At 51.6% G+C, this 15,285-nt stretch overlaps 1 protein-coding gene across 4 annotated transcripts in view; it reads right to left on the reverse strand.

Moving 5' to 3' along the window:
* RIN3 (Ras and Rab interactor 3) overlaps positions 1 to 15,285 on the reverse strand; it is a 119,229-nt gene that overhangs the window by 44,559 nt on the left and 59,385 nt on the right. The gene's annotated exons all lie outside the window — the stretch shown is intronic.

The following is a 15,285-nucleotide window of genomic DNA, read 5'->3' on the forward strand; positions in this document are numbered from 1 at the left end:
GCCTTCTTTAGGGTCTGATTTGTCTTTACTAACAAGTGAAGGATGAGCATCTGTTCACCTAAGCTGACCCTGGGCTTTGATGAGGAAAAGATGGTCACACGAAAACGTGAATGAAAATATGCCTTGCCAACAGTTATTAAGATTGTGAAACGTACAGATCACTCGGGAAACGCAAACCGTCTTCCTTGTTGGCAGACGCCCTTGTTAACCTAAGAGATCTCTGTTCAAACACAGTTCGGTTGACAACAGGAATTATACCTAAATCTCCAGGTATGACCCTCATTTGAAGGGCTGGGTCAGAGTTATTCTTTAGCTAGGACACTATGTATTCAACCACTGACAGATATTTATGTGCTCATATCTGTAGAAATAAGGGGAAATGGATTTAGAAATCGAGAGGAAGGCTCACGGTGAGCAGGGTGACAGGGAACTGGCTGGTGGTTTTGGCCACAGGACCCAGCTGAAACTCCTTCCTGAGGGGCAGAGATTCTAAACAACCCGCTCATCCTCTTTTATGATTGAAAATTTGGTTGGGTGAGGGTGGGAGAGATGTTCATTGATTTTTATCTGAGAAAAAACCCTGTACTCAGCAAGGCCTGTGCGTTTATGGAAGGGACACATTCCCAGATGGATGAGAACTGCCCGGGAAGGACAGTGTCCCCAGAGGGACACAGGAAGGGCCGGTGTTGGCAGAAGAGATCGGGTCTCGGGCCTCTCAGAAAAGGCCGTCACATCTGGCTGGGGGAAGTCTGGGCCCAGGAAGTGGCCTCACTCCAGAGCCTTATGTGACACTGTCGAGCCAACCTTCTCTAAAACGGATCACCCTGAATGGGCTGGAGGACAGATGCTAGTGGATTCTGATCCCACTTCCTAAAAGGGGCCCTAGGTCACCAAGCTGGGTCCCTGACAGAAAAGGCCAGGAGTGCAGAGCCTGAGGATAGAAAGCCAATGTGACCAGAGGCTGGGGAGTGGTTCACACCTGGAGCAGGACTGGGGGGTCACCTGCGGGCCGGACAGGTGAGGCCAGGCCCATTCTTCCAGGTGTCCCTCCCATGCCCCCTCAGCTCCTTCCCCACTTGGAAGGTCACAGGTGCCTTCTGGCTCGTGGGACCCACCGCTGCACGGCAACACCATGGTTGCCAAGGGAGTCACCACCTGGACAGTTTGTGGCTGAGGAGTAAAAGGACTGTTTGCTGCTATCATCAGGCCCAATTTTCTGTGACAGATGAAAACTACCTGCCCCGTTCCCAGGGGTGGAAGTGGGGAGAGTGGCAATTTCTCTGGAGTCCAGGGGACCCCGTGACTCCAGGCCCAGCTGTGGTACCACTTACTTCAAGATGCTGCTGCAGTGCAGCTGGGTCACCTGTGAAATGGGAGAATGGCTCTACCCCCTCCAGAAGGAAGGGTGCTCCTGGACTAGGGCTTCCGGAAGCTCTGGCTCGAGCAGAAGGAGAGTTGCCAGGAGAAGTGAGAACAAACAGGCCAGCGCCAGGCAGCAGATCTCCTGTGCTCTGGGAGCTGACTTGCTGCCCAGCCATACAACGACTGGAGCTCGGAGCGGGGCAAACTCCTGTTCCCGTTCCAGGCAAAGCCCAAACCTAGACGGTACCGACTGGGCAGGGGCTCCTGGTTCCATCCCCCACAAGCCTGGAGACCAAAGCCTTCAAGTCTCTGAGACTTGACTTCTCTAATGGCCAAGTGAGGATACGAGTAACTGAGGCCCTCCCGGGCCCTGCCGCTGGCTGTGCAGAGGCTGAGTGGTACCCTACAGGCAGGCCCTGAGGGAGGAATAGCAGCTCCTCCGCCAAAGATGACACAGAGGTCTGGAAGCTCTGGGGTGGGGAGTGGAGGGCAGGGGGGCGAGTTAGAGCTCAGGGACCTGGGAGAGGATGATGATCTGCAAATGTGCTGAAAGCAGTTCCCTTTCTCTGTCCCTGGCTCTTACTGTTGGTCCAGGGTGGGCATCTTAGCCCCTGGTTCACTGGCTGGGCCTGGAGTCCCTTCCCTGTCTATTTACCAGCCTGTCCTCTGTAAATCCCGCACACCCCCACCAGCCCTGAAGCCTCTCAGTGTACATTATCCCTCCTTAGCCCTCAGTCTCCCCCATCAGCCATGGGCCCCTGGGGGCAGGACTTGCTGCAGGGCCTTCTGTTCAGAGTTGGGGCACGGCAAGCCTTTGCCCTGTGTACCTTTGACTAGAGGCCAATGGGAAAGGAACACGGGAGGATCTAGCAGCCACGGCCAGGGGCCCAAGCAGGGGGCCACTTCCACATGCTCCCAGTGCCCCATTACAGCGTTTGGCAAGGGAGCAAAGAGGTGGCTGCAGCCCTGCACAAAACTGCGCAACCTGACGAGCAGAACGTCAGCCGGATTTAATCCTACCCGGAAGTTTTGAGCAGTGCACAAGCTGGGCAACTGTCCATGGCAGCCCTGGGTATGAGTCATGGCCATCTATGCTGGTTGTTCTCGGCATAAGGTGCAATCTCCTCTTGATTTCATCTTAACAATTTTAGGATGTAAAAGAAAGCAATGTCTTTTTACTGAGTTCTCTACCACACCCCAAATTTGCCCCGACTAGACCCAAGCACACTCAACTATGCCTCCCAGTGGATGGGGAACTATTGAAAGTCAGAATGAAAGGGCCCTTAGAGCCAGCTCTGGTTCAAACTCCCTCACTGCACAGATGGGGAAACTGAGTCCAGAGAAGGTGAAGCAGCACCAGTGAAAGAGGATTAGCCTGGGTGTTTTCTGCAGTTCGATTCTGTTGCTCTCTGGAATCTAGATCCTGAGCCTGGACTACTGTTGCTCTGCCCCCTTCTTCCAACTTCGCAGTGTGGGCTTTGTTCAGATTTGAGCCTCTTGACTAGTAACAGAGGGTTATCATTTTCAAAGTTTTAACAACAACCATAATAATATCATCTACCATTTACCAAGTGCCTACTGTGTTCTAGCCTCTGTATTTCTAATCATCATGGCAACTCCATTATCCTCGTAAGCAAGGAAACTGAGGCTCAGAGAGTTGAAGTAACTGGCCCGAGGGCACAGCCAGCCATGAGCAGGTACCACCAGCCTGGGAGCCTGGAGCACTAGGCACCTTTTGTTCAGCAGAGGTGGCATGGGGCAGAGGGAGGGCATCCCGGTGCTTCACACCCAAATGCACTCAGTGTGACTCCCTCACCTATCAGCTAACAGAGACACCTTCCCATGGGTCACACACCTCCTCAGTCACCAGGCAGGCCCCCTGTTACCCTCGGAGAGGGCTTCCTGCACAGAACTATGCTCCCTTCCCTCTGGCCCCAGCACTGGACACACGCTCCAACGTAGAGCATGACTACACCACATCATGATGTGTTCACAGGCCTGACTCTGGCCCAGAACGAAGATCCCAGAAAACAAGGGCCAGCCCTTTCTTCTTTCCCAGATCCAGGGCCTCGCCTGGATCACCCCCTGTGTTTAACCGGTCTTGCCATTATTGAAAGCCTTATCTCTGAATCCACATTGGCAGCCACATCTGCAGCCACTGCCACTACACTGTCCAAGCTGTAATAAGAGATTCCTCACATTGGATGGTGCACTTCCGTATTTAGCAACCGTGTCGATGAGGATTTCGGTCTGGGAAAAGGAATACAGGATGAATGGTCACAATGCAGGTGGGACTTGGCCTGGGAACTATTTATAGGTTCAGATGCCGAAACAGAAGAGGAGACATTGGACAGATGTGCGAATTGCCAAATGGTGGGGAAGACTAAATAAAGAGTAAGCAACAGGGAGGTGTTTGGGGGGAAGGAACAGGGAGGGGTGGAGGAGAGATGCTGAGCAGAGGCCCGCCATCCCAGGGCTTGAATTACCCGCAGGGAACGGGCTGCAAGGCTGAGAAAGCAATCAGCCAGCTCCTCTACTCAGACTGTAGGGGCGGGGAGGCATCTTTGATTGTACCCATCATGAACAAACATGGCTCTCTCTGGGAGCAGAAAGGACAGGCGGAAAGGGAGGTGGCCCAGGGCACCACCCTGATCGCAAGAACAGCCCCGAGGGCCACGGGAGGACCCATCGAGAAACTACCCCACCCAGAAAACAACCCAGCTTCAACTTCAGGAGCTTATAAGGTTCATCCCACCTCAGAGTTTCGGAACTTTTATCTGCGGTCTAGAAGAACGTGACTGCCACTTATGAGAGCTGTGAGACCCAGAGAGGTTAAGTGGCTCACCAAAGGTCACAGAGCTGGGAAGTGGTACCAGGATGTGACCTGCAGCGAGCCTGACTCTGCAGCCCGTGACCTCACCCAGCACACCGGGCCGCTGGCTGTCTAGACCCTGTTGTCCAGCAGAAATATGATTCGAGTCACGTGTGCAATTTAAAATTTGCTCATAGCCATGTTAGTAAACAGAAACAAGTAAATAGTAAAATTCATCTTAATAATATATTCTATTTAATGCAACATGTTCAAAATAGTATCATTTCAACAAACCGTAAATATAAAAAAATTACTGAGACACATCACGTTCTTTTTTTCATACGAAGTGTTCAAAATCTGGTATAGCTCATCTCAATTCAGACTCACCACATCTGTAGTGTTCAGTAGTCTCACGTGGCTCACGGTTGCCGAACTAGTCGGCTGTGCTTGACCAGGAGCAAATCTACCCCCCAGGGCACATGTGGCAGTGCATGGACACATCTTGGGTTGTTGGCGGGGATGGGGAGGGGTTGGTACTACAGACATCTAGTGGGCAGAGGCCCGGGGTGCTGCTAAACCTACTATAGTTCACAGGACAGCCCCTCACAGCAAAGAATGATCCAGCTTCAAATGTCGAGTGCTGAGTTTCAGAAACCCAGCACCAGAGGGAGAAGCAGCTTGTGCTCCTAGGACAACCGGCAGGAACCCAGGGGCCCTGTGGATGCCGACACCTAGAGCTGCCTGCACGTGGTGGGTGCCCGACATCAGCGCTGGAGCGGAACTGAATGCCAGACCGGAGTGTCCGCTAGGACTCAGAATCCACGACCTCAGCCTCACAGGAATCACATTCCAGTCCGCTTCCCCAGGAGCGCAGAGCCACTGAGTGTGGAGTCAAGAACAGGGGACCAGTCTCAAGTCAACCGACATTTCACTTGCTTTGAGATGCTACTGAAACACCTGCTGGTAAAGACCCAGCCAGCTGGCCTCAGGAGGCAGCTGTCTTCTCGCCTGCCCTGGTGTAAGTGCCCCGGGGCAGGCTTGGCCCTTGCCGGGGGGAGGCCTGCGGTTTCAGGGAACAAATTCCATGAGGGGCGTGATGCTAGGGCACTTGAATTCAGCTGTAGGTCAAACTGCTTCCTTCAAATCAGTCCATCAGTAGGAAAGCTGATGTTCTGACCCTCTATTTCCTCACTGGCTCTGAACACAGGAGTGGAAGAAAGGGGTGTTATTTATAGAACCGCCCCCATTCCCCAAATCCCCGGCAGGCATAGGGCTGGGAGCTCTCCTGAATCATCATAAATGCCCCTGGACAGGGAAAGGGACACGACTGCTGCCGCCGCAAGAAGCATCTCTGTGGGCACAGGGATGTTCCCGTGACCTACTGGGGGTCAGGGCTCAAAGTCCTCCGGCAATTAGATTCAGAGTCTTAGGTTTCTCTAGCCCGTCATCTAATTCAAGTTCCCCTTTAACTACCACGTGGCACTTTTACCGCCCAGTGAGAAGAGTGGACTTATCTCTAAGCACAGAGGTGGAAACGGGTCTCTTGAACCCACAGGACATGACCACCACAGAGGGACAATGCAGGCTTAGCATCTCACCCCTGGAGACTCTCAGATCTCTACCCCGGGCTCTGCCCTCCGTCCAGAGGCCTGGACCCAGGGGGTTATTCAGTTTGCATTCATCAAATATTTACTGAGCACCTACTATGTGCCAGGCGCTGCTCCAGGCACCGGGGTGATGGTGGTGGGTTTCTTTCTCGCCGGCACGGTGGCTCCCCGTGTTCCCTGCTATCATCCCCTCCAACCACCCTTCCCCTGGATCTGCGGTGACGCTGCCACAGGTCCCCCACACATAGGATCCTCTTCCCTCCTCAACCAGTTCTGCCAGCTGGGCTGTCAGTCTTCCTCCTGGATATCTCTGGCCGGGGCCCCTCCTCTCCACGCCCCACATGCTGCCCCTAAATGGTTGCCGAGTCCCCTCTGGTGTTCGCCCCCGGGGGTCTCCCCTGCCTTCCAGCCTCCATGCTGCCCCCAGTGGCATGGGACTTCTGTTTAAAAGGAGCGTCAGATCTCCTCCCCACCGCCCCCAGCCTGGCCCCATTCTCTGTGGCCATTTAGATAAAGGCTGAGCGGCAAGACCTGGGTGCACGCCCCACTGTGATCAGCTCTGGCCAGTGGTCCCATTCTCTGCCTGTCCCTCCCTCCGCACACCTTACACTCCAGCTGACGCCACGTCCCTTGGACGGACCCCAACATCCTGAAACTCCAAGTCCTCGCACATCCCGTCCCACCACTTCACATGTTCTTCCTCCTTCATCCAAACGGGACAGTTCTATTCATCCTTCAAGACACAGCTCACATGTCCTCACTCCCCAGAGGTGGCCCCCTGGGGTCTCACTCACCCTCCAGCGTTGGGGTGGGGTGGGGTCCTTCCTCTGAGGGCAGTAAAATCCTAACACTTTCTTAATGTCATCACCTCTGTATCCCTAGGGTCTAGTGTTCTTAAATTGAGTAAAAGAATTAAGCGAAATGTCTCACGCGATTCTCTAATTATGTAGTGTGTGTGATCCTTGCACCCAAAGGAGACAGAAGTTTCCCTGAGAGCAGAGCCATGTTTTCAAGTTAAGAGCAAGTAGTATGACACAGTGGCAAGAACGAGCTGGGGAGCCAGGCTGCTGGGGTTTAAATCCTGGTCCCGCCACTTACTAGCGTGTGACCATGAGCAAGCCACTTAGCTTCTCTTTTCCTCAGTTTCCTCATCTGTAAAATAGGATAGTACTTGTTGTGGTATCTACTGCTGTGCAATAAACTACTTGCAAAATTTAGTGGCATAAAGCAACCACCATCTTATTGTAGCTCATGATTTCCTGGGTCAGGAATTTGGGCAGGGCTCTGCTGGAAGACTCTTCTGCTGCTCCTAGCACTGACTAGGTCACTTGCTGATACTCAGTGGGGGACTGGTCTGGTCCAGAGGGTCCAGGAAGCCTTTAATCATGCCTCTGCCTTGGCAGGCATAGCTGGAAGGCTAGACTCAGCAGGCCTCCTTGGGCCTCTCTCCCTGTCCATATATCTCTGGGCCTCTCCAGTATGGTAGCCTCAGAGTCATCAGACTTCTTACATGGCAACTCAGGGCTCCCAGAGTCCAAGCAGAAGCTGCCAGTTCTCTAAAAAGCTGCACATGGAACTGGCATAGTGTCACTTTGGCCTTATTCTATTGCCCAAAGCAGTCCCAGCCTGACTCAGATTCAAGGAGAGGAGCCATAGCCCCCCACCTCTTGATGGGAGGAGTGTCGAAAAAAGCACAGCTATTTATAATCTGCCTCATGATAGTGTCTGTATCCTAGAGCTGATATACAGATTAAATGAGTTAATTCATATAAAGGGCTCAGGGAATGGTTGCTCTCAGCATCCCACTTCCTTAGAATCTCTCACTGTACTCAGCAAAGTTCTCAATAAATATTCCATGTCATAACTCAGTAGAGGAAGAGGCACAGGGAGAACATTCTAGGTCGGGCTGCACAGAGGGAGCTTCCTGTACCAACCCCTGAGCCACATTCTGCAGACCAGGGGTCCACCTGGAATCCTAAGACAGTGTTGTGAAAACGGAGTTCTGAGGGAGCCCCAGGAGAGAGCGGAACCAACACAAATTCAACATACAGTCCAGGGATGCCAAGACCCACAAGCCCCTCTCCACGGGTCTCCCCAAACCCATATGTCACAGATGAGGAAACCGAGCTCAAAAAGGCTCTGGAGCTTGCCCAGGTTCAACCAGCTAGTAAGCGACAAAGAGCCTTTACATCCAGGGCTGCCTATGTGTCGGCTCTTTCAAAACTACAGCCACTGCCACTGCCACAAAGAAAACTGTGGACTCCACCATGTCTTCTCAGTGACTGACAGGACTTTGGTCCCTGGAACCCTGAAGCCAGTACGAAGGAGCCCCTCAGGCTTCCACTAGAGAGGACCTCACGATCTCAAATGTTATCCCAGGATCGGTTTATAGTGTCACATTACTCCCGATTCCTCGGGGAATCTATGCCACACCTGCTGTACCACTCCCTGGTTCCCACTTATTTCCTGTTTCTGCAAAGATACAGCCCCACCCCTTTCTAAAGAGACAGCTTTTTGTGTAAGGATTACAACAAACTACATAAATACACACATCACATCTACACACACATCATGCTTTAGTCTGCAAAATGCTCCCACATACATCCCCTCCCAATGGTTCCATGAGGTGGGCACTGCTGTCCCCATTTTATAGATGAGGAAACTGAGCAGTGGTGTGCCGGTAATGTTTAACCACCGGCTCTCCAGGGAGAGAAAGCCCCAATTTTACGGCACTTGCCAATTTCCATGATGTAAATAGTCCCACCATGTTGATTTCAAGCGCAGAGCTGGGAAGCAGTCTCACCGGCTGGAATGATCGGGCTCTGGTGCGCCACCAACACCGCGGCTCAGAGACAAACCCACCTGCGATGGTCATCAAGAGGGTGAACTGTTAAGAGGCCCAGAACTCAGGTGACCCCACTGATTCTTCTCCACGGCTGTCCTTATTGAAGCCGTCCAGCCTCTGTCTGCCCCTTTCTCTCCAGCTTTCTCTTCTGTGCAACAAACATAAAGCTCTTGGGTATAATCTCAGCTGAGGCCTCAGACCCTGAGGGCGATTCCAAAGTCCTTACATATACTTGGTGATGTTCTGCTCGAGCTCCCAAGGGGCACCCCCCATCACTCCCTGACTTGGAGCACCACGAGCATGAGGACCACGAGAGGCGAGACAAGAAACAACCCGGCCCAGAGGAAGCCGCTCTGAACGTGGAGTCGACGACCCGGGTTCAATCCCTGTTCCATCCTTGGGCACAATTCCCTCAGCTGCAAAATAGGGGTCTAGCACCTGCTTCCTAGGGCCATGGTGAAGACAAGAGGAACAGCTTCCATGAATGCCCACCTCGTGCCTGATACACAGCAAGTCTGGTACAGGGCCCGGTACACAGGGAGTTTCCCCAATAATGGGGGGCTCTAAGATTTCAAGGGCAGGGCCTAGAAATGAGGAACTGGATCTCACCTGGGGGTTGCCCAGGGCAACCTTGGACTGGGAACAATGACTACATTAAAGGAACATCCCCAAGACGGGAAGTTCCCTGAAAGTTTCCGCTGTGAAAACCAAGGCTGAGACAGCAATAAGCACACAGCATGTACGCAACAGGCTCAGGACTACCAATAAAAGCAGCGCAAACTATTTGCTGCTGCTTAACAGATCCAGGGAGACGGACACACAGAAAACACTGAAGTCACCAGTCCATTTCTACAGAACTTGCCAGAAGGTCTCACCTCTGACTGCTTCCTTAAATAGTTTGGGCAGGAAGGAGAAGTTGGTGGGACAGGCATTATACTGTGGCTTCCCAAGTGGCCAGCTGGGCTGCATGAGACACTGAACAACATGTATTTTCCTCCACCATGGTGCGGCTTTATATCCAAGTGCTTGGGATGTCTGGGGCCAAGCAAACCAAGAACAGCGCCTTCTCTCTGTGTGGGGCTTCATCCTTCTAAGGCATTTTATATCCATCTCTTGCCTGGTGAGGTCAGGGGTCCCTTTTCACAGGAGGCCCAGAGACTTTGAGTGACTTGCTAAAGGTCACACAGCAAGTTACTGAGGTAGCCGGATTAGAACCCTATTTATTGACACCTGCCATGGCTTTGCACACATTCACACCGACGATGCTGTCACTGTTCCTGGTGGTGAAGCTGTCTGGGAGCTTCCAGAGCCAAGCAAATCTGGGAAGTGCTTCAGAAGTGCTCAGAGGTGACAGTTAGCTTTCCCTTTTGGGAAAAACCCCAAAGCTGAGTCCCCCAGGAATATCTCCCTAGGAGTCCTGAATATGGGGCGCCCCTCCCAGAGCAAGACTCTGCACAGGAATGCCGTGAGAACTACAAAGCGCTCGCGAAAGCACTTGGCTTTGTTTCTTCCACTCTTGCCTCAACCCACTCAGCTACCCAAGTGACCCTTTTAAGAGCAGCATTTGGTCTTATCTGAGCTTAGGGCTCAACAGATGCTAGCTATGTATACATGTGAATGAACGGATGCAGTAGTATTCAGCTCACTCTTGCATCTCTGCCAGGTTTTAGATATGTTTGAATATGTTTTCTTGAGACTGGGTTCAAGATGGCAGAGCAGAAAGATGTGCGCTCACTCCTTGCGAGAGCACCAGAATCACAACTAACTACTGAACAACCATTGACAAGAAGACACTGGAGATCACCAAAAAAGATACACCACATCCAAAGACAAAGGAGAAGCTGCAGTGAGATGGGGTGTGTGTGTGCAATCACAATAAAATTAAATCCCATAACCGCTGGGTGGGTGATTCACAAACCGGAGAACAATCATACCACAGACGTCTACCCACTGGAGTGAAGGTTCTGAGCCCCATGTCAGGCTTCCCAACTTGGGGGTCCGGCAACGGGAGGAGGAATTCCTAGAGAATCAGACTTTGAAGGGCAGCAGGATTTGACTGCAGGACTTTGACAAGACTGGGGGAAACAGACACTCCACTCTTGGAGGGCACACACAAAGTCTTGTGTGCACCAGGACCCAGGGGAAGGAGCAGTGACCCCAAAGGAGACTGAACCAGACCTACCTGCTAGTGTTGGAGGGTCTCCTGCAGAGGCAGGGGGTGTCTGTGGCTCACCGTGGGGACAAGGACACTGGCAGCAGCAGTCCTGGGAAGTACTCCTTGGCGTGAGCCCTCCCAGAGTACACCATTAGCCCCAACAAAGCGCCTATAGGTTCCAGTGCTGGGTTGCCTCAGGCCAAACAACCAACAAGGCCCACCCATCAGTGGACAAGACGACTGAAGTTTTACTGAGCTCTGCCCACCAGAGCAACACCCAGCTCTACCCACCACCCAGTCCCTCCCATCAGGAAGCTTGCACCAGCCTTTTAGATAGCCTCATCCACCAGAGGGCAGATAGCAGAAGCAAGAACTACAATCCTGCAGCCTGTGGAACAAAAACCACATTCACAGAAAGATAGACAAGATGAAAAGGCAGAGGGCTATGTACCAGATGAAGGAATAAGATAAAACCCCAGAAAAACAACTGAATGAAGTGGAGATAGGCAACCTTCCAGAAGAAGAATTCAGACTAATGATAGTGAAGATGATCCAGGACCTCGGAAAAACAATGGAGGCAAGATGGAGAAGATGCAAGAAATGTTTAACAAAGACCTAGAAGAATTAAAGAACAAACAAACAGAGATGAACAATACAATAACTGAAATGAGAAATGTACTAGAAGGAATCAATAGCAGAATAACTGAGGCAGAAGAACGGATAAGTGACCTGGAAGACAGAATGGTGGAAATCACTGCTGCGGAACAAAATAAAGAAAAAAGAATGAAAAGAAATGAAGACAGACTAAGAGACCTCTGGGACAACATTTAACGCACCAACATTCGCATTATAGGGGTCCCAGAAGGAGAAGAGAGAGAGAAAGGACCCGAGAAAATATTTGAAGAGATTATAGTCGAAAACTTCCCTGCCACCCAAGCCGGGAAGTGCAGAGGGTCCCAGGCAGGAGAAACCCAAGGAGGAACATTCCAAGACACATAGTAATCAAATTGACAGATATGTTTTCTTGTCTATTCCTCATAACAATTTCCTTGGAGGCATCTTTTTTTTTTTTTTTTTTTGTGGTACGCAGGCCTCTCACTGCTATGGCCTCTCCTGTTGCGGAGCACAAGCTCCGGACGTGCAGGCTCAGCGGCCATGGCTCAAGGGCCCAGCCGCTCCGCGGCACGTGGGATCTTCCCAGACCGGGGCACAAACCCACGTCCCCTGCATCGGCAGGCGGACTCTCAACCACTGCGCCACCAGGGAAGCCCCTTGGAGGCATTTTTAACCCTATTTGTGGTTGATGAAAGTGAGGCCCAGGAGTCAAACACCTTGCTTGAGTTCCCAGAGCTAGTTAAGCAGAAGAACTAAATGCAAATCCAGGTTTTCTGACCCCAAGACCTAGGCCAAGGGTGAAGGTGGGCAGTCAGAGAAGGGAAAGAGGCAATTAACTTTTTATGAGCACCTACTGTATGCAGTTCCAGTTAGTCATCGCTACAGTTATGAAGCCATTTCACGGATGAGAAAACCAAGGCTTAGTGAGGTAGAGGATTGAGCAATGTTGCCAAGACCTCACAGCTGATGAAAGCAAAGGGGTGGGTTTCAATTTGGGTCCATTGGGTTCAAAGCCCACTCTCTCAGTCTTTCCAGACCAGGCCGTCTCTCTGCACAAGTGTGAGGTGTGATTAACCAGCTGAGCGGTGGCCCTGCCCTCTGCTAGGCTATGGGGACCACGGATATTGTATCGGACACAAGCTCTACCCTCTCAGCCAGCTAGGGAAGTAAGACATGAAAATATGAAATGGACAACAAAGAATAATGAGAAGAACTGACAGGCCCGGAGGAGTGGGCTTCGAGCCCCTGAGAACAGCACAGAGGTGGGGTGACACGGCGAGTGCAGAGGAGGAGAAGAGAAAGGGGGCAGGTGGTGCCAGATGGGGATGCAGGCATTGCTCCTCTTCTGGGAAGGGGGGCCTCCACGTGGAGATAACCTAGGAGAGACTGCCCCAAACAGGCGAGATCAGGCAAGAGACGCAGCATGAGGGCTTCCCTGGTGGCACAGTGGTTGAGAGTCCGCCTGCCGATGCAGGGGACACAGGTTCGTGCCCCGGTCCGGGAAGATCCCACATGCCGCGGAGCGGCTGGGCCCGTGAGCCATGGCCGCTGAGCCTGCGCGTCCGGAGCCTGTGCTCCGCAACGGGAGAGGCCACAGCAGTGAGAGGCCCGCGTACCGCAAAAAAAAAAAAAAAAAAAAAAAAGAGATGCATCATGAAACTTCACCGTCAACCTAAGTAGTCTCCTCGGAAAGTCAGCCAGCCTGGGTGGGTGGTGGGCGTGGGAGGATGCTGGAGGCCAGATGCACCTTAACTAGAACAGGTGCCCCCTGCTCTGCTATTTCAGGGCAGCCAGGACAAACTAACTCCCACTCTTTGCTGGCTGAGGCCTGGTGCTCCACCCCTGTAACATCAGTACAATAACTTTATTTCAACTGCGATGCGCACCCTCATGGCCGGGAGCAGTACTTTACGGGGGTGTTAGTCTTTCACACATCAGTATAAATCTGTTTTTGGCTAGAGAACTTCCAGAAAGCAGCTATTCATGGAGGGTGACAGAAGGAGGCAGAAACAGCTGGAAAGGAAGGTGGGAGCTCCAGACACAAATATGAATAATCCACACGCAGAGCTTTCCTGTGACAGGAAGCCCAGGAGGTGCCTGACCCCTCTGTAGTCACCCTTAGAAGAGGGGTAGCTGTGCAGAGGCCCCCAGCTCTCTGCAACAGTTGAGTTGGACTGTTTTCCCTTAGACACGTTTTCTGAAGCTGCAAAGGCCCTGAAGGTGGCAGTCACTGTACACACAGGCTGAGGCCACTCACTAGGGCCTGGTGCTGGGATGAGACATCCCCTCCCCCCTCAACCCATTTCCCTCTTCTCTTGCTCCAAGGCCATGTGTCCTAGATCCTCCTCCCAGCTCTGTCAAAACCTCCCCGCCGTGTTCCATTGTCTCAGAGCAGGACAAACTCCTGGTACCCTCAAAGCGCGCACTTACGTTAGCACTTAGGACTGTCTGGCTTGCATTTCTGGTTAAAGGCGTGTGTGTCTGTCTCACCACTGGGCCAATGTCAGGGGCCATGTCTTACAGAGCCTTCGTAAGTGTCATTCAGCACGCAGTTCATTGGATATAAAGTCTTTGAAATGTTTAATAACACAGAGAAAGCTCATAATAAAATGTTTTAGTGAAAAAGAAAGGCTAAAAAATATATGCACCACTATGATTCAAAATCTATTTTCAAAAAAACAGAAACAAATTCACCAAAGTTTTACAATCAGGTTCTTGGAGTTAAACTAGCTGGTGATGTAAGTTTTTCCTGGACCAACCCCAATTTTGGAGGCTGAAAAGGGAATTACTGAAAACAGAAAGATACAAACTGCGGTTAGTTTTTTTTTTTTTTTTTTTTTAACCAAAACCTCCATGGGTAATGACCAATGTGAGATAAGCAGAATGAATTAACTTCTCAGAGGAGCCCTGCAGAAGCAAGGTGCTGAAGGAAGTGATGGTTTTGAGGTCTGAGCTGCCTGTTACTCAACAGCTAATTATAACTGCTAGTATTTATTGAGTGCTTACTACACTCAGACACTGTGATAGCTTTTCCGCATCAACGTCTTCATTTTGTCCAGGAGACAACACTAGGATGTTAGAGCTACTTCCATCCTGACAGCAATCCCAATGTCTGTTTTTTCCACACCACCAAGCAATTCTCCAACACCAGCTGGGTGTCCTACAATTTAACTCAATTCTGACCCCATGTACCTGGAGACAGTGTCAGATCCCACGGGTTAAGGGCTCAGTCCCACAAGACTCCCCCCCTCCGGCTCCGCCCCCCACTTCTGACACTAATCACAAGTCCAGGTTGTCACCTGTGCTCGTGACCAATCGGCTACAGACTGGAGGTTCCAACCACTTGGGTTCAATTAATTTGCTACAGTGAGTCACAGAACTCAGGAAACCCATTTACTCACAAGATCAGTGGTTTATATAAAAGGTTATAACTCAGGAACAGCCAGATGGAAAGGATGCATAGGACAAGGTACGCAGGAAGGGGTGCAGAGCTTCCGTGCTCTCTGAGCGCATCAGTCTCCCCAGTCTCCGTGTGTTCACCGACAGGAAGCTCTCTGAATCCAGTCCTTTTGGGTTTTTTACAGAGGCTTCATTACACAGACATGACTGATCAATTCATTGGCCATCAGTGATTGACTCAACCTCTAGCCCCTCTCCCCTTCCCAGAGGTTGGGGGTGGAACCGAAAGTTCCAAAGCTCCAATCGTAGGGTTGGTCTCCCTGGCAACCAGCCCCCATCCTTAGGCACTTTCCAAAAGTCACCACATGGACATGAACTCAGGTGTGGTTGAAAGGGCTTGTTTTGAATCTCAAGACACAGTTATGGCTCTTGTCACTTAGGAAATTTCAAAGGTCTTAGGAGCTCTGTGCCAGGGAATGAAGACCATGGA

This window comes from Tursiops truncatus, chromosome 2 (genome assembly GCF_011762595.2).
Source record: "Tursiops truncatus isolate mTurTru1 chromosome 2, mTurTru1.mat.Y, whole genome shotgun sequence".
NCBI classification, from domain to species: domain Eukaryota; kingdom Metazoa; phylum Chordata; class Mammalia; order Artiodactyla; family Delphinidae; genus Tursiops; species Tursiops truncatus.